Source organism: Ovis canadensis, chromosome 11, assembly GCF_042477335.2.
Source record: "Ovis canadensis isolate MfBH-ARS-UI-01 breed Bighorn chromosome 11, ARS-UI_OviCan_v2, whole genome shotgun sequence".
In the NCBI taxonomy this organism is placed as follows: Eukaryota; Metazoa; Chordata; class Mammalia; order Artiodactyla; family Bovidae; genus Ovis; species Ovis canadensis.
Genome location: NC_091255.1, coordinates 61,155,597 through 61,178,402, shown reverse-complemented (window position 1 = coordinate 61,178,402; position 22,806 = coordinate 61,155,597). Strand labels below are relative to the sequence as shown.

Sequence of the window (22,806 nt, the reverse complement as noted above, 5' to 3'; positions counted from 1 at the left end):
CCTGTAGCAATGGTGTGCTTCTCAAATGAGCCAGAAGGATGAGATGAGACAGGGAGGGCTGTTAAGGATGCATCCTGGTTAGAATTTCAGCCTTAGCACTGAAACAAGATGGGGAACCGAATCAGAGAGAGGGAGCCCCTAGTTGGCATGGGGTTGGCTAGAACTTGGGTAGAACTTGGAAAGTGAAGACAGTCTCACGCATGGTCATCCATTCAGCTACCAGAACAGGTAAATATCTATACTACAGGACACTAGTGTCTCCAACTGTGGCTGACGGAATTCCAGATGAGCTATTTCAAATCCTGAAAGATGATGCTGTGAAAGTGCTGCACTCAATATGTCAGCAAATTTGGAAAATTCAGCAGTGGCCACAGGACTGGAAAAGGTCAGTTTTCACTCCAATCCCAAAAAGGCAATGCCAAAGAATGCTCAAACTACCACACAAATGCATTCATCTCACATGCTAGTAAAGTAATGCTTAAAATTCTCCAAGCCAGGCTTCAGCAATACATGAACCGTGAACTTCCTGATGTTCCAGCTGGTTTTAGAAAAGGCAGAGGAACCAGAGATCAAATTGCCAACATCTGCTGGATCATGGAAAAAGCAAGAGAGTTCCAGAAAAAACATCTATTTCTGCTTTATTGACCATGCCAAAGCCTTTGACTGTGTGGATCACAATAAACTATGGAAAATTCTTCAAGAGATGGGAATACCAGACCACCTGACCTGCCTCTTGAGAAATCTGTATGCAGGTCAGGAAGCAACAGTTAGAACTGGACATGGAACAACAGACTGGTTCCAAATAGGAAAAGGAGTACGTCAAGGCTGTATATTGTCACCTTCCTTATTTAACTTATATGCAAAGTACATCATGAGAAACGCTGGGCTGGATGAAGCACAAGCTAGAATCAAGATTGCCTGGAGAAATATCAATAACCTCAGATATGCAGATGACACCACCCTTATGGCAGAAAGTGAAGAGGAGCTAAAACACCTCTTGATGAAAGTGAAAGAGGAGAGTGAAAAAGTTGGCTTAAAGCTCAACATTCAGAAAACTAACATCATGGCATCTGGTCCCATGGCAAATAGATGGGGAAACAGTGGAAACAGTGTCAGACTTTATCTTTTTGGACTCCAAAATCACTGCAGATGGTGACCGCAGCCGTGAAATTAAAAGACGCTTACTCCTTGGAAGGAAAGTTATGACCAACCTAGGCAGCGTATTAAAAAGCAGAGACATTACTTTGTCAACAAAGGTCCGTTTAGTCAAGGCTTTGGTTTTACCAGTGGTCATGTATGGATGTGAGAGTTGGACTGGGAAGAAGGCTGAGCGAGGAAGAATTGATGCTTTTGAACTGTGGTGTTGGAGAAGACTCTTGAGAGTCCCTTGGACTGCAAGGAGATCCAACCAGTCCATCCTAAAGGAGATCAGTCCTGGGTTTCATTGGAAGGACTGATGTTGAAGCTGAAACTCCAATACTTTGGCCACCTGATGCAAAGAACTGACTCATTAGAATAGACCCTGATGCTGGGAAAGATTGAAGGCAGGAGGAGAAGCGGACGACGGAGGATGAGATAGTTGGATGGCATCACCGACTGAACAGACATGGGTTTGGGTGGACTCTGGGAGTTGGTGATGGACAGGGAGGCCTGGTGTGCTGCGGTTCATGGGGTCGCAAAGAGTTGGACACGACTGAGTGACTGAACTGAACTGAACATACAGTTAGAAAAGCACAGTCAATTGAGCTAGTTTTTTTATTCCTCTTCAACAAGTCATTGCTTTTTCTTAGATTCCCCCACATTTGAAACCCCTTGAAAGAATTTTGGGCTTGAGGGCCATCTAGCAGATTAGAACAAGCACACCTGTCATCAAATCCTGGTATCAAATAGCTGTACTCTAATTCAGGAGATGGGTTTCCCTGGTGACTCAGTGGTAAAGAATCCACCTGCCAACGCAGGAGATGCAGGTTCAAATCCCGAACTAGGAAGGTTCCCCGGAGAAGGAAATGGCAACCCACTCCAGTATTCTTCCTTGGGAAAACCCCATGGACAGAGGAACTTGGCGGGCTACAGTCCATGGAGTTGCACAGTCAGATATAACTTAGTGACTGAACAATGAACAATGAATTCAGTAGATGCCTTCACTTCTAGAGAAACAGGGGAAGAGATGGGGTGTGTGAGAGAGAAAGAGTTCAGCACCACGGACAGATGCCCACAGGGCCCTGGGGCTGCCAGCCACCTGCTGAGTTCATCTCTGTCCCATGCTTAGAAGCACATGGCATCCATTTATCACCTGGAAACAGCAGACAGTGCTGATAAAGGCTCATGTCACCACTGATCTGACTTCATCAAATCTGAAACACGATTGCTTGTCACTTGTTTTAATTCATTTCCCCAACAACCCTCCATTTGAATAACTTTCTAAAGTTTTGTCCATCAGGAGGAAGAGATTCTTCCCTGGAGGTGGATAAGGCTAAGATTTGCTAAGAAAGAGATCAATGCCCAGTTCAAACATCCTGAGTTTCTACTAGATAATGATGTCTGTGAGCTTTCCTCAGAGCCCAGTTCACCTGTCCAACCTCACTTGGTCCGTGTCAGAGACTCCACATAAGAGGCAATGGCCACCACAGAACATGCTCAGACTTAGGGATCTTCTCTGAGGCTACAGTTTAATCTGGCACCAGTGGCTGGGGCCCAGGAGATGTGCAGTATGCAGATAAATTCTGCCCCGTGTGTGCTCACTAAATCCACCGCGGTAGAAACACATTTGGAGGCAATCCTGCCTGCCCACAGCAGATTTTCCAGATCCTGGCAATTGCAACATGTTAAGGACGACATACAGCTGCCAGGTCTGATTTCTTAAATCGAGATGCGTTTTGTGGGGGAAGGCAGGAGGGAAAAATTAATGCACAACATGGTGGGGTGAGGGAGGGAGGGATGGTGGCTGCCTTGGCCTCTCTGTACCTTCTGAGTGGGAGCCAATTATTTTCCAGCAAGTGACTTCCAGCTCGGGGAAGCGGGAGGGGCTTCTGTAAGCAATCTGAGATAAGAATTGCCAGACTTCAAACTGAAACCCGACTAAGGTACAGTGCTGAGTGAAGGATCAGAAGTTGTTGGTGTGTTTTTGTGTTATTTGTTCTTCCCTGAGTTTTCCCTTGGTTTCTGCCCCGGCCCCACCGCCCAGCCTTCCTCACGGCACCACCATGCTATCTCCATCCCACAGGGGAGAGGTGGGCCAAGCAGCTGCCCAGGGCTCGGCTCAGGGTGTGGTCTGGCACCTCTGCCCACCCCAGCCAAGAGTGATGGAGGAAGTGTGAGAATGACCAGCGTGTCTGTGTGTGGCTGGGCGACAATGCTTTATGAGAGTGCTGAGAAGTGTGGGATCTGCAGGTATGTTTGGGGGTATCCGTCTGTCTGTGGCAGGACAATGAGAAAGTACAGCTATTTGTAAATAATACCTAATCATTGAGGTTTTACATAATAGATAAGCCAGTGTCATTCCCAGTAGTGATGGCCTTTTCGATCCTTCCACTGCTCAGTGGGAGCTTGTGAGGGGCTGGAAGATCGGGAGAGTTGAGGGACAAGGGGTTGGAGGAGGGCAGAGACAGAAATGAGGTGAATTAGAGGGACTTTTGTTGCATTTAATATCAGTTCATTCTGAAGACTGCTGACATGGCCAGATTCCACAGCTCAGAATTTATGGGGCTCCCTCATGCACAGACTCAAAGAGAAAGTACAAAAGAACTTTAAAAAAAAATGACCTACCATCAGCAAAAAAATTTACCCCTCTCAAAAGGTACCAACATCACCACACACACACACACACACACACAATCTGATTTTGATTTTCTTGGTTTAGGGTACATAGTTTCATTATGTAATAATCACATCATTTGCCAGAGTCATGCCATGTTTCATTACTTTATGGCAGACTTTATATTAGATATATACCCAAAGGTGATTAGTATAATGAGAATGTCAAGAAAAGGAATACACTGAAGAAAGGGCACAGATCCCTGACCTGGACGAGAGTAGTCCTCTGTCAGTCCCATCCCCAGGGAGCTGGGTTCCTGTGACAGTACCTGATGGAAGACTCCATGCCCAGACTGAGCCACATGCCTCTTCTGCAGCCACTTGGCCATGCTCCTCCTCCTCTCCCCCATCTTCCTCTTCCCCCACCAGCTCTTGGACAGTGTTGCTCTCTGTGTTTGTTCATTTTCCTAAAGTGCCCTCCAAGGCCCACTGCCTTCTCCTCTGGGGCCTTACAGAGTTCCCTTTTCCCCCAGCCGGGCTTGGGTCTGAGGCTGCCTGAGCTGGGGGACTAGAGTCACCCCAGAGCTGAAAGGGAACGGCTCTCAGCAGACCTCTGACATCCTGGGCTCTCTCAGGGATTCAGTGGCTGCACCTTCCATGGCTCCCGTGGGATTCAGCCTCCCATTGCCTGCTCATCTGTGGCTGAGGTGCCCTTCACCATCCAGGCATTGACCCCTTTGAAGCAAAGAAGATGTGGAATCCACCTCTCTGGGGCCATGTGACCTCCTGGAGTTGTCCCCCTGGCATCACTGCTCAGTTCAGTTCAGTCACTCAGTCATGTCTGACTCTTTGTGACCCCATGGACTGCAGCACACCAGGCTTCCATGTCCATCACCAACTCCCAGAGCTTGCTCAAACTCATGTCCATCGAGTCAGTGATGCCATCCAACCATCTCATCCTCTGTCATCCCCTTCTCCTCCTGCCTTCAATCTTTCCCAGCATCAGGGTCTATTCTAATGAGTCAGTTCTTTGCATCAGGTGGCCAAAGTATTGGAGTTTCAGCTTCAGCATCAGTCCTTCCAATGAATATTCAAGACTGATTTCTTTTAGGATGGACTGGTTGGATCTCCTTGCAGTCCAAGGGACTCTCAAAAGTCTTCTCCAACACCACAGTTCAAAAGCATCAATTCTTCAGTGCTTGGCTTTCTTTATAGTCCAACTCTCACATCCATACATGACTACTGGAAAAACCATAGCTTTGACTAGATGGACCTTTGTTGGGAAAGTAATGTCTCTGTTTTTTTTAATATACTGTCTAGGTTGGTCACAGCTTTTCTTCCAAGGAGCAAGTGTATTTTAGCTTCCCTCATAGCTCAGTCGGCATCACTGAGACCCTCTCTAATCGTCTCCAGCAACCCCAGGGGGTTCTTGGGAGCAGGTTGGGCTCTGGCCTCCCCGAGAAACGGTGACTGATGTAGGACAAGCACATGGAAGTCTGGCGGAGCCGTCATCAGCATGGTGCCGGCCACAGAGCCGGATGGCCACATGACACAATGGACCGTGTCCTTTCCAGGATGGAGGATTAGGCCTGAGTCATGTTTTATTTACAGCAGACAGGGCTGGCCACACTGACCCACGTGTAGATTCCAGCTCACCTGGGGCAGCCTTCAGAAAGCCATGCCTTTGGAATCAGGGACTACAGAAGCTGACCATGATGACTCATGTGCCCAGGACACTTCTTCCACCCACTCTTCTGAACTGCTCTGGACAGCCAAATAGAAACCCTATTTGTCTTACTACATCCAGTAGTCACATAGAGGGAAAAAAATAAAAAAAACAAGCCAATAAGCATGCAAATTACAAAACAAAGCACGTGTCCAGGAAGGTGTAATGGGTGTTAGCGTCCCATTCTGGCAGCTTCCCTTGGTGGAGAGCTTGCCACCAGCAGATATAAGATGCATCTGGGTCAGGTCACTTGAGTCAGCAGCAATGGAGCAAACCGACAGTAGGAGGGAGAAGTGGGCTGGCTAAGACAGTCTGGGAACACGGAAAATGTCTTCTAGGAGCAGAAAGAAGATCCTAGGGATTAGCTGCTTTGTCAGTACACTGTGGAGAAAAGGAACAGTGTCTGCATCTCTCCAGCACCAAAAATGTGCTGGGCACCGTGAGTGTGGGGGAGGGCGACAAAGATGAGCCTAAACAAAATCTGCGTCTAGTTGCTCCCACCCAGGTGGAGAAGACAGGTCAGGAGCCGCGGCGTTGCTCCCTGATTAGTGAGTACCGAGCTACAATGACGCCCGTACAGCAGGGAGAAGGGAGGGGGCAGGCCAGGATGGCTTCATGGAGGAGGTGATGTTTGGGTACAATATCAGGGGACAGGGAGCATTTTAGGAAGAGAAGGGCATTCCAGGCAAAGGCACAGAGGACAAGCCAGCGTTCCGTTTGACAGACAGCATTGAGAAGATTCTGTCATCCCCGAGTCAGTGCCCGATGATGGTGGCACATGTGGGGCAAGCTAGGGAGGTCTGGAGACCCAGCTCTTCCTGCCTCTGCCCGCACTTACACACTGTGAGTATGTGTGTGAGGATGGGGGTGGTTGGAGTGAAAGAGGGCGGAGGTCTTCTGTGGGGGCTGTGCTATCACACCATCTGGTGCCACGTGGTATTGTCCCCGATGGCAGCAGAGACAGGAAGAAACAGCCTGTCCTGGGGGTGCGGATCGACCCGAGGTGGGGTGGCTGCATTTGAGCACTGGCATGTGCAGATGGCCAGCCTCCTAGACAGGAGGGCGACGTCTGTAACCGGACAGTGATGTTTGGAGTCAGTGTTGTGGAAGTGCTCCCAGCAGCAGATGCAGCTGGATTTGGGGAGACTCAGTGGACATGGGGAAATGAGTCAATAAACAGGAGGCCAGGTGCAGGGTCCAGGTGGCTGCCATGCCGAGATGCCGGAGAGAGCAGGATGTCTCACTCAGGAGCTACTATCTAAGGCAAACTCAGTGGGACAGAGCGATGGCTCATCCGGGTGTGATGCTGGTCAGGTCAAGCTCTCCTATGGGATGAATTACGTTCACCACATCTATATGCTGAAGCTCTAACCCCCAGCTCTTCAAAATTCAACTGTATTTGGAGAGAGGGTCTTTAGAGAAGTGATTAATTTAAATGACATCATTAGGTTAGGCCTCAATGACTTTGGCCACCTGATGCGAAGAGCCAACTCATTGTAAAAAAAAAAAACCAAAAAACACTGATGCTGGGAAAGATTGAGGGCAGGAGGAGCAGGGGATGATGGAGGATGAGATTATTGGAGGGCATCATTGACTCAGCGGACATCAGTTTGAGCAAACGAAGCCTGGTTTGCTGCAGTCCATGGGGTCACAAAGAGTCAGACATGACTGAGCAACTGAACAATAGCAACAACAGTTCAATATGACTGGTGTCCTTCTAAGAGATCAGGACACAGACATGGACAGAGGGGCTTCCCAGGTGGCACTAGTGGTAACAGGACCTGCCTGCCAGTGCGGGAAATATAAAAGATGCGGGTTTGATCCCTGGGCCGGGAAGATCCCCTGGAAGAAGGTCACGGCAATCCACTCCAGTATTCTTGCCTGGAGAATCTGTGGACAGAGAAGCCTGGAGGGCTAGAGTCCCTGGGGTCACACAGAGTTCAGACACAACTGAAGCGACTTAGCACACACACACGCATGCACAGAGGGGTGATCGTGTGAAAACAGAGATAAGATGGCCATCTACAAGCCTTCAGACATCCAGCCTCCATATCTATGAGGCAATAGATGTCTGTTTTGTAAGCCGCCCAGTCTGTGGTTCTTGGTTATGGCAGCCCCAGCTGACTGACACGGGTCCCGTCAGCTCAGCACTGCTCTGGGAGCACCAAGAATCCAGTGGATATGGAAGTCAGAAAGAAACATGGGTGGCATCACTCAAAAATGGGAGATATGATCCTGCTAAACTGCAGCTGATTTTCAATGAAAATGTTTCTCGTTCCTTAATCAAAGTAAAATTAATTACATTGATATTGGATTGGCAAAAGTGTTCATCTGGATTTTTCCATTAACGTATTACTTTGGGCAAAAATCCGGAGGGAGGGGAGAATCCATATGTAGAGAAGACATAGATACAGAAAAATCTACCAAACAGAGTCATTTATGGATGAGAAAGCGGGACAGTGGGAACTCTGCCTGGGTCGGTGGAGAGAAAGCACTTCAGATAAAGCATGTATCGTTATTGTTGTTATGTGATTATTATCCTTTTGCCTGTGGTGATCAACCTCTCAAGGGGTTTTAGTCCCCAAACCAATGTTTTTAGGGTCTGAGGGAAATACCAGGAGCCTCCTATGACTCAAAGCCAGAGACCCTGGTGATTTGAGGGGGAAGTGACATTGTTTTTTGTTTCCAGAGAAGATGAATGGGCCTTAGGAGGGAAAGCACTGGCATTTCAGCAGGTTGCAACTTATGTGGCTACATTTATAGACAAAATCCTAAAGAGAAGACTCAGATGTGTTTGGCATGAAACTACTTCCTGCAGTTACTTTAGGGAAACAGGTGCCTTTCTTGCTCACCATCAGCTCCTGAAATCCTGTGGTCGCCAGACCACCCCTTCCTAGCCCCTGCCCATCAGCGGTCTGAACACACGCCCCAACCAGTGAACTCCAGTTGGAAGACACTCTTCCCCCAGGGTGGACCTGGGAGAACCCCCCCTGAGTGCTCTGGGTCCCAGCCCCAGGATCCAGTTCCCCTTATGTCAGGACCCATGGGTGTGCTCTAAGCTTTTCCATCACTCTGGTCCCTCTGGCCCTCAAGTCGTCCATCTGGGCTGTACCTGGACTTGGCACCTATCTGAGCAAGCAGTTAATAGAAGACAATATCTCAGGGTGACATGGCCCTGAGCCTTTGCATAAGGCTCATACAAAGCAGCAGTGGTGTGGGGGTGGCATGGGGAACTGTCTCCTTTGGGTACCTTCTTTTCAGGTTCTAAAGCCTCAAAGATGCCCAAACATGTGTTCCCCAGGAAGGCTTCAGCCCGCCTTCTAAAGGCCTGTCTTCTGCAGATTGATTTCATAGGTGTGTATGTGTGTGTGTGTGTCTTTATGTGTGGGAAGGATGGGGAGAGGAGAGCTTCATTGGAAAGTGAGTTTCCAAGTCAATTTAGTTTCCCTCACCCCAAGACAGAGGAATAGAAATGCACAGAGCAGTAGGGGTCACAACGGCCAAGAGGTGGGAACGCCAGGGTCCATAGGTGGATGAATGGGTGAATCTGGTGTGGATAAACACAGTGGAATCTTAGTCTCTCAAAGGAAGGAAATTCTGGCAATGCTATAACATGGTTGAACCTTGAGTACATTATGCTCAGTGAAGGAAGCCAGACACAAAAGGTCAGATAAGGTATGATTCCATACACATGAAGTCCCTAGAACATTCAGAAAACGAAGATCATGGCATCTGGCTCCATCACTTCATGGGAAATAGATGGGGAAACAGTGGAAACAGTGTCAGACTTTATCTTTTTGGGCTCCAAAATCATTGCAGATGGTGACTGCAGCCATGAAATTAAAAGACACTTACTCCTTGGAAGGAAAGTTATGACCAACCTAGGCAGCGTATTGAAAAGCAGAGACATTACTTTGCCAACAAAGGTCCGTTTAGTCAAGGCTATGGTTTTTCCAGTGGTCATGTATGGATGCGAGAGCTGGACTGTGAAGAAAGCTGAGCACTGAAGAATTGATGCTTTTGAACTGTGGTGTTGGAGAAGACTCTTGAGAGTCCCTTGGACTGCAAGGAGATCCAACCAGTCCGTTCTAAAGGAGATCAGCCCTGGGTGTTCTTTGGAAGGAATGATGATAAAGCTGAAACCCCAGTACTTTGGCCACCTCATGCGAAGAGCTGACTCATTGGAAAAGACTCTGATGCTGGGAGGGATTGGGGGCAGGAGGAAAAGGGGACGACAGAGGATGAGATGGCTGGATGGCACCACCAACTCGATGGACGTGGGTCTGACTGAACTCCGGGAGATGGTGATGGACAGGGAGGCCTGGTGTGCTGCGATTCATGGGGTCGCAAAGAGTCGGACACGACTGAACGACTGAACTGAACTGAACTGAGAACAATCAAATTGATAGAAGCAAAAGTAGGATGGCGGGTGCCAGGGTCAGGGGAATCCGAGTTAGTGTTTAACAGGAACAGCGTTTCAGTTGTGAGAGATGAGAAAGTTCTGGAGGTGGATGGTGATGATGGTTGCACAAGAATGAGAATGTTCTTAGTGCCCCTGAACTGCTCAAACGAAAGTGGTTGAAAGTATTTCACAGCAATTAAAAAATAAAATTTAAAAATATTTGTACAGCCACTGAACTCTCACCATGTACTAGGCACTGTCCTGGTTCCACCATATACAGCAAATACCACTTTCATCCTGTCAACAGTCCTTCAGGAAAGATGTTATTAACCCATTTTAAAGACAAGAAACTGAGGTATATAGATTGTTCACTTTTTAAGATGGTTAATTTTATGTTGTGTGAATTTCAATCCAATATACTCTTTAGAAATGCATATATACAACATCTGTATCCATATATTTTGGACTTCCCAGGTAGCTCAGTGGTAAGAACGTGTAGGTTTCAATCCCAGGGTTGGGAAGATCCCCTGGAGAAGGAAATGGCTACCTACTCCAGTATTTTTGCCTGGGAAATCCCATAGACAGAGGAGCCTGGCAGGCTACAGTCCATGAGGTCATAAAAGAGTCAGATACGACTCAGAGACTAAACAACAGCAATCCATATGTTTTGTGTATATATATTCTGAAATTGAATACGAATATACCAGAAATCTGTTTATGCTGGTTCATTTGGTATATGAATAAACACACAGCTGCTCCCTGTGGGCACCATTCTCTCATGGCCTGGCCTTGCCCTCCTCTGAATGGCCTGGAGCAAGCTGTAGGCCTGGGTGGAGGGTGGGTATCTATAGCTAGACTTGTCAGGGCAAAAGTGCTCTTAGGGCAGCTTATAGCATCACTTCATGGATGGTGACACCACCACGGGACCCGCCCCTGCCCCATGCTAAGCCTGTGGACACTAGCCTGCAGGCTGGGTATTTGGGCTTTTCAAACCTGGTTTTATTAAAAGTCCCTAAACAGTTTCTCTTCGGAGGCTTATCTGTCTCATTAAATAATAATTCTCATGGGCTGGGAGCACTGACGAGACTCACCTCATCAATATCCACTTTCCTTTATCTTTTAGAGAGAAATGATAGTTTATTCCTAGTAATGGTTGCTGGGTGCAGACCACCTGATAAATAGATGTGATTAAAAATGAACTGAATTAACACCGCCTTTCAGCTGACAATGGGATAAAGCTGCCAGATGCCGTGGGTATGTGCATGGGTCCACGTGCATGAGTGTACACGTGTGTGAGGGCACACATGTATGTGTATGTGTGTAAACATGTGTGTCGTGTGTGTGCATTCATGTACACGGCTAGTGTGTGGACACGCCTGCGCACACATTCTGTGGACCTGGGAAGGACATCCATGAAGGAAGGGACGTGGACGGGGATCCAGACACATCACCCTCTGTGCAGGCAGGTGTGAACTGGGAGTTGGTATGTTGTAACTGCAGTGACCCTAGGGAAGCCCATTTCTCAAAGACGGTCTTTGGAGGGTATATTTGCAGAGGTCTTGATAATGCAGACGATCATCTCCTAATTCTTGTTTGGAAAGTTAATCTTCTGCTTTCTTAAAACATGGTGCAGTGTTTTGGAAATAGGATCAGCGGTTAGTGCCTGTTTTCGTCTTTATAAATCTATCTGAGGGGCTTCCCATGTGACGCTAGTGGTAAAGAACCTGCCTGCCAAAGCAGGAGACGTAAGAAATGCAGGTTCGATCCCTGGGTGTGGAAGATCCCCTGGAGGAGGGCATGGCAATCCACTCCAGTATTCTTGCCTGGAGAATCACGGACGGAGGAGCCCGGTGGGCTGCAGTCCATAGGGTTGCAAACTATCAGACATGACTGAAGTGACTTAGCATGCACGCACGCAAACCTACCAGAGGGGTTTGGTTAAGGAAATTATGGTCCTTCTATGCAGTGAAATAATATTCAGTCATTAAAAACAAGGTAAATATCTGCCTTAGAAATAAGTTCCTGAAAATACTGTTAAGCAACAACAAAACCCCAAGTTATGAAACAATGCCTATGGGTGAAATATATTGGCAAACTGTTACGTGTAGAAAACTCTGGAAGATGACAAGACACTGAGGTGTAAACAGCTGTTGCTTCTGATAGTCAGATTATGGGTGTGTGCTCGTCCTTCATTTTTCCCGTCTGCATTTTCTACAGTGATCATCTGTCACTTATGTAATAATGAAAAGGTACTAAGAGATTGTTTTAATTTGAAAAGTGAGGCGAAAAAAAGGGGATCCCATTGAAGGTCTTTAGACCCTGCCAGAAGCGACTTAGCAGCAGCAGCAGCCCCAGGGGAGGAAGGTGAAAGGGCTTCTGGGAGACAAGTAGAGGGCACGTACTCTTGGCTCTGAGCATCTTCCAGGGTGTTGGTGGCTCGTGGGCTGCAGCCACAAGGTCACCCTGAAAGTCAGAGGCATCTTCTCAGAGTGAGATGTGCTCACACCCACTCATGTCTGTGGGAGAACCAGATCCTTCATTCTCATTTGGCTCCTGCCTCACACTGCTTCTCTGGACAGATCCCACACTCATTCCTCAGACACTGAAGAAGCTCCCTGGCTGGGTGACCAGGTGTTGGCCCAACGTGGCCAGTCTCTCCCCACCCTGGGGGCCTGAGGCACCATCAGGGCAGGAGGCGCTGCTCCGGCGGTTTGGTTTTTGACCAATCATCAAACCTGGCCCCCTCCTTACCCCTCTCTACCAGGCCCACTGCCCCATGGCCCAGGGGCTCAGTTCAGTCACTCAGTCATGTCCAACACTATGCGACCTCATGGACTACAGCACGCCAGGCCTCCCTATCCATCACCAACTCCTGAAGTTTACTCAAACTCAAGTCCATTGAGTCGGTGATGTCATCCAACCACCTCATCCTCTGTCATCCCCTTCTCCTCCTGCCTTTCCTTTCCTTTCAGTCTTTCCCAGCATCAGGGTCTTTCCCAATGAGTCAGTTCTTCACATCAGGTGACCAAAGTATTGGAGTTTCAGCTTCAGCATCAGTTCTTCCAATGAATATTCAGGACCGATTTCCTTTAGGATGGACTGGTTGGATCTCCTTGCAGTCCAAGGGACTCTCAAGAGTCTTCTCCAGCACCACAGTTCAAAAGCATCAATTCTTTGGCGCTCAGCTTTCTTTATAGTCCAGCTCTCACATCCGTACATGAGTTCCCGAAAACAAGGCAGATAAAGCACACTCAGACCACACATCTCCAGGAGCACACAGACCTCTGTGAAATTAATTCACACCTCCGCCCTGCCGGCCGTAGTGGGAGGACCAGGGGCACAGGATTGCTAGCCACTGAAGGCAGTTACTCTTATTCAGTGCAACAGTGATGGCATCCCTCAAAGGGCCTGGGCGGGATACAAGAGAGCTGTCTCTGCACGTGGCTGAGGGTCCCGGTGTAAGTCAGCGGCCTTTCAGAGACCAGTCTCCCTCTTGGTCATAAAAGGAGGGAGATGGACAAGAAGCTCCCTGGCTCTCCCCCACCGCTCAGACATTCTATGATGCTCTGTGGGTGTCAAGATACAACGTGCATGACATTCTTCTTTCACAGCAACTGGACCACAGCAATGCCCTATTTCTACTTCCTTCATATTCCAGGATTAGGAATAGAATTTTGAGAAAAAAAAATCCTCACCAGCATGGAGTGTGTCTACCACACACACACACACACACACACACACACACACACACACACACACATCCCAATGTCACAGCTCAACCCCATGAAAGGCCTCCAGAGTTGACTTCAAACCAAGGACACGGAAAACTCCAGTGACAACATCTTCACTCAGCTCCTTACACCCTGGGGCTCCTACCCCTGGGACGCCACTCTGTCCCGTACAACCCCCTGCTGGAGGAAAGTTTGGGGCCAAGACGCCCACAGCCAGGCAGGCATGTTTGCCTTCCAAGACAGTTCGTGGACAAACGACTTCCACCTGGCACGTGTTGATCGAGGAATCAGAAGACCCAGAAGACACGAGTCCCTGTGGCAGCCCCTCACTTCCTAGCCCTGCGAGGCCCTCATGCACAGTGGGGAAGGGGGGACAGTTCCCATGGGGCTGGGTGAGGCTCAACCATGGCAGTGAATGTCACCACTGCAGAGGCACGAGACTTCTCGGCGCGATGTTCTGAACTGGCCTGTCAGGAGAGGTGGAGAGGCCCTATCCTCACCAGGCTCCTTCTCACAGAGCCCTGGACGTCCCTTGACTAGGTATTGTGGGCTGCAGAGCTCGGGATGGGTGACAAGGAGGCCTGGCCCAGCCGTGCTGTGATGCCTATCACGGGGAACCAGCCGTTTGGTGACCCCCAAACAGAAATAGATGAGAGACTATAAAAAATGCTGTGAAGCAATCAGAAAGGCCAAGGAGATGCAGGGCGACTCCAAGAGGGATGCTGTCCGGCTGGAGAAGGACGAGCTCTCCCGGCGCCTCTGTCTACTAGCGGAAGGCCCGTGCCCTCGTCTGCCGGTTCTGGACAGAACATAATCGAAACAGGCTGGGTGGCCACTCTTCCAGAAGGCCCCTGAACTGCCAGAGGGAGGAAGCATTTGGAAAAAACGCCTGTCAGCCCTTTCTGCTTCTTCCTGGCCCCCCTCCCTCCCACTTGGGCTGTGTGGGCTGGGCAGACAGCACCAGAGGCGGGACAGCTCTGAGCTAGACAAACTTCTGAAAGGGCAAGGAGCCTCCGCTGGGCCATTTTTCAGACTTTAATTCCACTGAGTGAAACTTCAAAAGGCTTTCTGCTTGCTCAGTCCAAATTCCCTCTTTGCCTTGGGCAAACACCGTCGTCCAAGGAGAAGGGCCAGCTGATCATCGGGAGGCCTACTGTAGATGCCAGCATCTGGCTGGGCGCTTCCGCTGCACAGAAGCAGCAACACCCATGGGTGAAACACTCACCAACTGGTGAAACCCAGAAGGAGTCAAACGACTCCTGGCAGGAGTTGTTTCCCGAGGCAGCAGGCTGTTGTGGCCACACACCCAGCTGTGAGTCTCGGCTCTGCCATAAAGAAGCCGGCGGCCATGACCTCCCTGAACCCTGCCCCTGACCTGAAGGAGGACAGATTCTAAGAACATCTCTCATGGCACCATATTGAGAATAAACAAGGCAGGGACTAACCAGTCCCTAGCCCCAGGCCTCAGCAGTGTTAGCTGATAATCCCCAGCCCGGAATGCTGAGGCCAGCATGCCCCTGATGCTCTTGAATTTCAGCTGAGAGCAGACCCTAGGGACGCCTGTCCTTGGAGAGCTTCCCTGGGTCCTCCCCACTATGTTCCCCAGGCATCCTTTCTCTCTCTACAGGTGTTTCTAACTCAGTCTGAACAGTTCTTGCTTTGGACCCCAGGAGTGGAAGACAAGGTCTAGAGGAGGCATCTTGCCCAGTGACCACCCAGAGTGTTTCTCTTCTATGCACAGATGAGTAGGCATAGAAGGTCAGGAGCAAGATGCTGGGGAGGAGGGGAGGCAGGAAAGCCCAGGATGTCCTCTCCCTTGGCCTCCTCCCAGGGGCACAGAGGCCACACACCCAAGTCCCTCTTGTGCCCCACGGGGTGGTGGCCTTGCCCACCAGGGCCTCCTCCATTCCAGCTCCATGGAAACCTGGGAGCGCTTCTCCACATTGGTCCCCAGACCTGCCAGCCCAGGCCCTGGGCCTCTGCGGTGGAGGAGACCAGGGTGAAGGGAACCTCACGCCCTGTCCAGGTTCGGCAGCCAGGTTCGCGGAGAGTCTGGGAGAGAGTTTGGCCCCAGGCCTTCTTGAGAGAGTTTTCTTTTATATTTATTAACCCACTTTCTCTCCTGGCCCTTCGGAGCAATGAGGAAACCTCAGCCAAGGCTATTAATAGGCCAAAGCTGTCCCTGGGGAGGACAATGAGCTCAGACCCACAGCACAGGTGCCAAGCATAATGAAGGTTCCTGAGCTGCCTAAATATAGGCTGCGGCCGCATCGGGGTGCTGAGCATGGTCTGCCTGTGGCCACGCAGCCCTGCTCCCCGCCGCCACCTGAGCCAGACCAGGCCCTGCTGAGAAAGGACCTGCCGTCACCCACACGTCCACCCCAGGTCAGACCTGGTGGGAGCTGCTGGGGGAGTGGGGGAGGGGTCGGCAAAATGACATGCAGTATAAATGACGCCTGTAAACAGAGAGTTTAATGAAAAAGGCAGTGAGGGAATTTATGGGCAACCCAAGGATCATTAAAATTATTTATCTACTTACCTCCCTTGCTGGCTGATCAGTCTATTAATTATCTATCATACATGCACTGATTTGCATTTCAGGGAGAGGGCAGGGTGAGGGCAGGTGAAAGACACAGAGGGGTCCAGGAGCCAAGTGGTGGGGACAGTGTGGACCCTCCTCTCTACTGACCACGGCTCCCCAACCGAGACCCCATCCAGGCCTCACTGCAACACTGCTGTGCCCTGTCCCCCCGCCCCAGCCGCACCCCTGGGCCTCTGAGATGCCCTGGGTCTGAGGACCAGGTCGGGTGGAGCAGAATGTGTGCCGGAAGGGACCACGCACCTGTTTGCAGATGGGCAGCTCCTAGGACAGGGTCCCAGCCGGAGGGGCCTGCAGACCAGCTCAAGGGAAATGCGTGTGGAGTCTTCCTCAGGCAGCTCTGACTTAGCGCTGGGTTGAAAAGAGAAAACACAAGAACAAAACCATTTCCATCTCTGACTATCTGGAGTGCATCAGACACACGCTCTCCCGCGCTCTTGATTAAAAATATCACAGGACAGAGTGTCATGGGAACCGCATCCTTTGAACACTGCGACTGGAAAACATTAGGCTGGGGGAGTTATAATGAGGCGTCCCCGCTTACCCCTTCACAACGGCAGCCGCTCCCAGCTCTGCTCCCCTGCAGTGAGACTCAGACCAGTCCTGGGGACGCCAGGGGTCCAGCTGACCGTGGCCAGACCGATGGTGGGAGGGTCCGTGTCACCCATCCCCAACTCGGGCCTCAACTCTTCACTCAGGTCAACAGAGCCAGATTGAGGGGTAAATCATTAGCATCACCCCATTACCACTGCAGTTCCCCAGCACCAGCTTAGATTCCAGAGGCGTGGGGCTGACCAGGGGCTCCGCCTGGGGCTGACCTTGCAGTTTATGTACACATTGAACCTCTCTCATCAAAACCTGTGGGGCTCACCAAACCAGCCACGGAAGCCAATGCCTTAAAACAAATCTCCTTCCTTCCTTCCTTTCTTTCCTTCCATCTTTCTTCCATCTTTCTATCTCTACATGAGATCTACCCTCTTTCTATGGCTACAGGATGTATCTTCGCCTAGCTGTCGATAGATACACACATCATGTGTAGGCAGACACCTGCACAGATGCATAGATAGATAGTATTGATTCCATTTCTCTGGAGAACCCTGTCTGGTTCAGGGCCTCTAGCTTGCATGCACCCCAAGAGATCAGCCCTATCCACTCACAGAACCAGAAATGCCACTGTCCCACCCCCTGCTCCGCCCAGCACGCAGTCCCCACTCCCAGGGAAGGAGCTGTGCCCCAGCAATGGTATTAAAGCAGGAGGGAGGAGGAGGCAGTGAGGACCTAGTCGTCTGCTTGAGAATGAGCCAGGAATGACCTGGCCCTCCAGAGTCTCCGATGTGACGGCCCAGCCCCCGCTTCTATCAGGGCCTCAAAACCCACCCTGCCATCAGAGCCAGGCTCCCTGCATTTGCAGGACAGTCGTCCCCACGCGCCCCTCCCCTGTGCCCCCACCCAGCTGCCCCCCTTCCCCTGCCTGCCGATGGCTTCTCAATTCTGATGATGTATCAATAACTGCAAAGCAAAATGCCACAGTTAGCAGTGCTACTGTACTGTAACTAATCGCTTTTGGAATCGATTCTCAGGGTTGAGTGTGTGCAGCGAGGTGGGGCTGAGTCCCCGAGGCTGCTGCAGCCCCCAGGAATTAGGCACACCAGGAAAAGTTCCAAGAGACAAAGAAGAGGGGGGGGCGGGAAAGGATGGGAGAAAGGAGACCAAGAAAAGAGCAGATTTTTAAAAAGACTAATACAGAGAACAAGGGGCAGCAAGTTGCGTCCTGACTCAAGGCCGGGCAAGGACACAGAGGGTGACAGGACCTTTCCTGGGATGGGGACACCCCTGACCCCCCAGTCCCAAGCAGCCTGCAAGTCTCGGACCTGGAAGCTCCTCCAAGCATATGCAGACCTCAGGGGTCTCTGGGGCTCACGTACGTAAAAGATTGTGTTGGCTTAATAAACTGTGTTGCTGCTGCTGCCGGGTCATTCTCGAGCAAACACAGGAGAGGACTGAGGGAGAGGTCAGGGGCCACTCCCGCCTCCCCAGGAAGGGGAGAGGGGGCAGGAGTTCAGGACAGAGGCCTAGGCAGGGCTGTGCCTCTGATCACAAAGACTCTTGGAGCCTTCTTCCTGCTGTAACACATGAACCCCTCCAGAGATCCTAGAGGGAAACTGAGGCACAGAACCCTAGAACACCCCCTCACCCCCCACCAAGGTGCAGATTGGAGGCCCAGGGAACATGGAGCCTGGCTTGTGATGGCCACACTGTCCTCACTCTTGCTACAGTGGCCTCTGGGAGACTTGGTTTCCCCACCTGCTATGTGGACTGCTTAATAGCTGCCCCTTGCACAGCCCTGACCCTGCCTGCCCCAAGCAGGATCATTGAAGGAGGTGGGACAGGTGGGGCCACACCACAGGGGCTAGTTTAGGAAAGTGCCAGAGAGGGGACAGGAGCCCCTGTGTGTCTTCCAAGCATGAGTGCCAGGACGAAGCGTTAGTGGGTCCAATGCCCTGGGGTCCACACATCACCCACTTGTTCCTTTAGCCACCCCACCCTGCTCCTGTTTACCTCACCGCTTCCCACCCCAGATCACCCAAATCCCCAGGACAGAGCCCCAGGGACTCAGGCCAGAGCTGGGCTGTCTGGGGCTGGAAAGGGCAAAGAGCCCCAGGCAGGTAGATAAGTTGGGGGAGGGGAGAGGGGCTGACGGGGAAATGGAAAAGGTCCGGTGGCACCTTCAGGGCAGAGAAGGAGGGCATGACATCCAGTCTCTTCCTGCAGAGAAAGTGCCAAGGCCAGGGCTGAGATTGGCTATTTGCTTCACTTGCCCAGAGACTGCTTCCATCGGTGACCCCTGGGGGCCCCTGTGGCTTCATCGTCTCTCCCAGAGAAGAGCGGGAGGCTTGAGACTACCATACGGCCCCTGGACCAGGAGACAGCCCTGCCAATTCTCCCACCTCCTCTGGAAGCCACTCTGCGGCCAAAGGCAAACATCTCCAGACCTCTGTTCACCCTTCCCTGCATCTCCATCCCTCTCCCTGGATTGCTTTGAGGATCCCAGGGTATGTGGTTCAGACTGGCAAGGCCTGAGGGCTCAGCAGAGACAGACAGTCTTAGAGGGCAGGGAGGGGTCGGGGCCCTACACAGGCTGCCTGGTGTTTTGGCCAGGGAGCTCAGGGGTCGTGATCACTCCTGAGGTGTGGTGCAGGCACTGGGGGCCTAACAGGGAGTCCAGATATTGGCGAATGGTTTTCTTAATTTTTTAAAAGTAAGTAGAACCGTTTCAGGTCTTGCCCTAAATCTTTCCTGGGAACAGACTGCTTTCCCAAGTGGGAGAGTAGAGGACAGAGTAACCCACAGTTCCCCAGGAGTAGGCAGAGGCTCAGCCCTGCTAGTAAACAGAGGAAAAGTGAAGTCGCTCAGTCGTGTCCGACTCTTTGCAACCCTATGGACTGTAGCCTACCAGGCTCCTCCATCCATGGGATTTTCCAGGCAAGAGTACTGGAATGGGTTTCTATTTCCTTCTCCAGGAGATCTTTCCGACCCAGGGTTTGAACCCGGGTCTCCCACATTGTAGGCAGAGGCTTTACCGTCTGAGCCACCAGGGAAGTCTCAAACAGAGGAAAGGTGTGCAAGAATCAGGGGATTTAGAGTGTAGCAAGCTGCCACTTCTCAGCTCTCATGTGGACAAAAGTAAACGTGCTTGGCAATCTCAGTGAGGATAGACGAGACAGCTGGTGGAGCACGGGCGGGTCCAGACAGTTGGAGAGCTGTGGGCAGGATCTGGAACATTCTAAGACCAGCCACTCACAACCAGGTATCATCTCCAGGGCTGAAGGAGATGAGCCCAGAGAACCATGCCTCTTTTGCAACAGCAATACCATTGCTGTTGGTTCTGGACAACCAGAGCATTCATCAAGGACAGAGTGGGTGAAGACAAAGCCGTAGATTCCTAAGACAGATTTCTCCACAACAGACCAAAGGAATGGATCAGAAATGCACAGAGGAGCTGCAAAAATACAACGCCGAAAGAAGCAAGTTGCAGAAAGAGGCCACGTATGTGCACTTTAAGAAGCGGGAGAACTATGGTCTGTTTGTTGTTCATGGTTATATGTGTGCAAGTGTGTTTTCAAGGGACAAAATGATGGACACCAAGTTGATGCTCAGAGCTGCCTCTGGGTGTCGGGTGGGGGTGTTGAGGCTGCGGGTGCAGAGGGGACTTGTCCTCCATCTCTAAAGCCTTTTTTTTTAAAAAAAAAAAAAAAACACACTATAACTAAATGTTAATCATTGTTAATTGCAGTAGAGAAACATAGATATTTATTATATTTTACCTTAACTCTCTGCCCCTTCCAATTTTGTCTCCAAAAATTTTCTGAGATAAGCATGGTTTGATTAGAAGCCCCTTGAGGAAGTGAGAGACCCGGATGACACATGTACTCAGCAGTAGCACAGTGATTTACACCCTCAGTGGCTCAGCAGAAATCCGTGGCCTGGGTGGATGAACAGATGAATGACATGCGTGATAGAGGCTTCAGAAGAATCAGATCTGCCCTTTCCGCTCTCTCTCCACTTAAAGGACAATAAACTAGTCTAGAACTGTCTCTTCTACTGCCCACTGAGAGTTTCTTTAGAAACCACCAGCCTAAGCAGAAACTGTTGCGTTCCAAAGGAGGGTCCTGGGTGTGGGGACAATCAGTCTTCAGATGCTCTGGAGTCTAGACCATCTGTGTTTCCAAGAACTTGGGTTCTCACATTCTTCTCCCCCCTAAAATGCAAGGGGAGGACACAGAGCCTGGGTGACCCAGCAACTGTCCTCTGAGCAGAGTTTCCCCACGGTGGGACGAGTACCACAAGACCCCGACTGCTCAGAGGGCTTCTTCACTCCCTGGTAAGCAAAGATCTGCACGCAGACAAGGAACCCAGAGCGACACAAGAGGGGTCAGCAGGGTGGCTGTTCTATTACGAGGGGCTGAGTCCTGGGAGCTTTCTGGCAGGTCTGCTCTACAGGCAGAAGTCCATCCAGGGCAATTTACCCTGAGAGCTGCCATCCTTTATCCTCTGGGCTGTGCAAGCACACTTGCCCAGGTCCTCCAGTGTGGACTGGGCTTTGAGTGTGCCATGGTGGGCAGACGTGCCCCCGGCTCTGGCTCTGATCTTATAGATGGTTCCGCTTTCTGCGTTACAAGCTAATAAAAGCTGTGTGATCAAATTCCAGGTCATTACTCAAGGAAAGGGACCCCTCTGTGGTCGCCAGCCACAGTTTCGAACCAATTAAAATAAGCCCGGCTTTTCTGCAGGCTGCCGCCGTGCCGGCCACCCCAGAGGTCTCGGAGGGCCCATGCCTGCCATGAGCAAGATGCACGAAATGTTAATGGAGACGCTTAAATGCCATGTCGAGGGGATTCTGGTAAATAAGGCCACATGGAAGAGGCTTGGGGAGAAGTCTCCTGAGCTAACCCTGGAGGAAACTTCAATAAAACCGAGATTGGATTGAAAACAATTCACTCTGTCAGCTGGCAGAGCTGGGAGGGGTCTTCAGGGAAGGAAAGCTATTTTATTTACCATTAGTTCCCCTTTGCACCTTATGTGCCCCCTGCTGCCAACACCAGAATCTGCCAAGGTGACGGCACCCACTGAGTTGGCTGGGAGAATCGGAATCGGGGTGTCATTTGCCAGGGCGGGGCATAGACAAGCAGGCAGTGGTTTAGTGAAGGTGGTGAGTGGAGGGCCTGAACAGAGCTGCGAGGGCAGGGGCATCTTGGGGCTGAGAAGGTGTAAAGGTTTTGCTGAGGACTCGGTTGTGGGGAGCGGGGAGCAGGCACACTGGCAACTGCTCTGAGTTCTGTTGGGTCCTGTTTCAGGTAGATCAGATGTCACCCATGAGACAAACAAATAAGGTTCCAGAGAACACTGCCCCGCATCTGGGTCAGCAGGTAGGTGGAGCATGGAGAGCAGTCCAAGTGGACACTGTTCAGTGGAATGTCCACTCAGTGGACATTCAGTGTAAACTCAGGGTCAGCCCCGAGTTGCAGGGCTGACAACCCCACTGGGCTGAAACTTTGACTGTTGCCCTTTCTCCCAACCAAGACTGTCTATGGCTCAGAGTTCTGCCTGAGGCAATTGAAGGACCCCCAAAACAAAAGAAGAAAAAGAAGTCACCAGGCCCAAACAGAGACTTGAGGAATCTGGGCTAGGTGAGCTGGGCAAAGCAATCTGGTGCCCTTCTTCACTCAGCCCCCTCCCCCAAGGCCACCAGAGCCTCCCCTGCATGCCTGCTTCTGTCAGTCACATTTTACAACTGGAGTAAAAAACATTGTCCCAGCTAGGGTTGCAGATTTAGCAAGTCAAATTACTGGGGTGGTGGGTGGGGGGAGGTTAGTCACTAAGTCCTAAGACTCTTGCGATCCTAGATTTTCCAGGCAAGGATACTGGAGTCAGTTGCTATTTCCTTCTCCATAAATTACTGGATGACTAGTTAAATTTTAACTTTCAGGTAAACAATAAATAATGTGTTTGGCTTTTTTGAGTATAAGTATGTATCATGCAATAAATATTTGGGACACACTCATACTCTCAATTATTCATTGTTTATCTGAAGTTA

General features: G+C 50.6%; 1 protein-coding gene across 7 annotated transcripts in view; it reads right to left on the bottom strand.

The window, feature by feature from the left end:
* Positions 1-22,806, bottom strand: part of RBFOX3 (RNA binding fox-1 homolog 3) — a 433,842-nt gene that overhangs the window by 183,131 nt on the left and 227,905 nt on the right. For all 7 annotated transcript variants that reach the window (XM_069543863.1, XM_069543862.1, XM_069543859.1 and 4 more), the window contains one exon: positions 16,455-16,562. The gene's annotated coding sequence lies outside the window, so the exon portion shown is untranslated. The remainder of the gene's footprint in view (positions 1-16,454; positions 16,563-22,806) is intronic.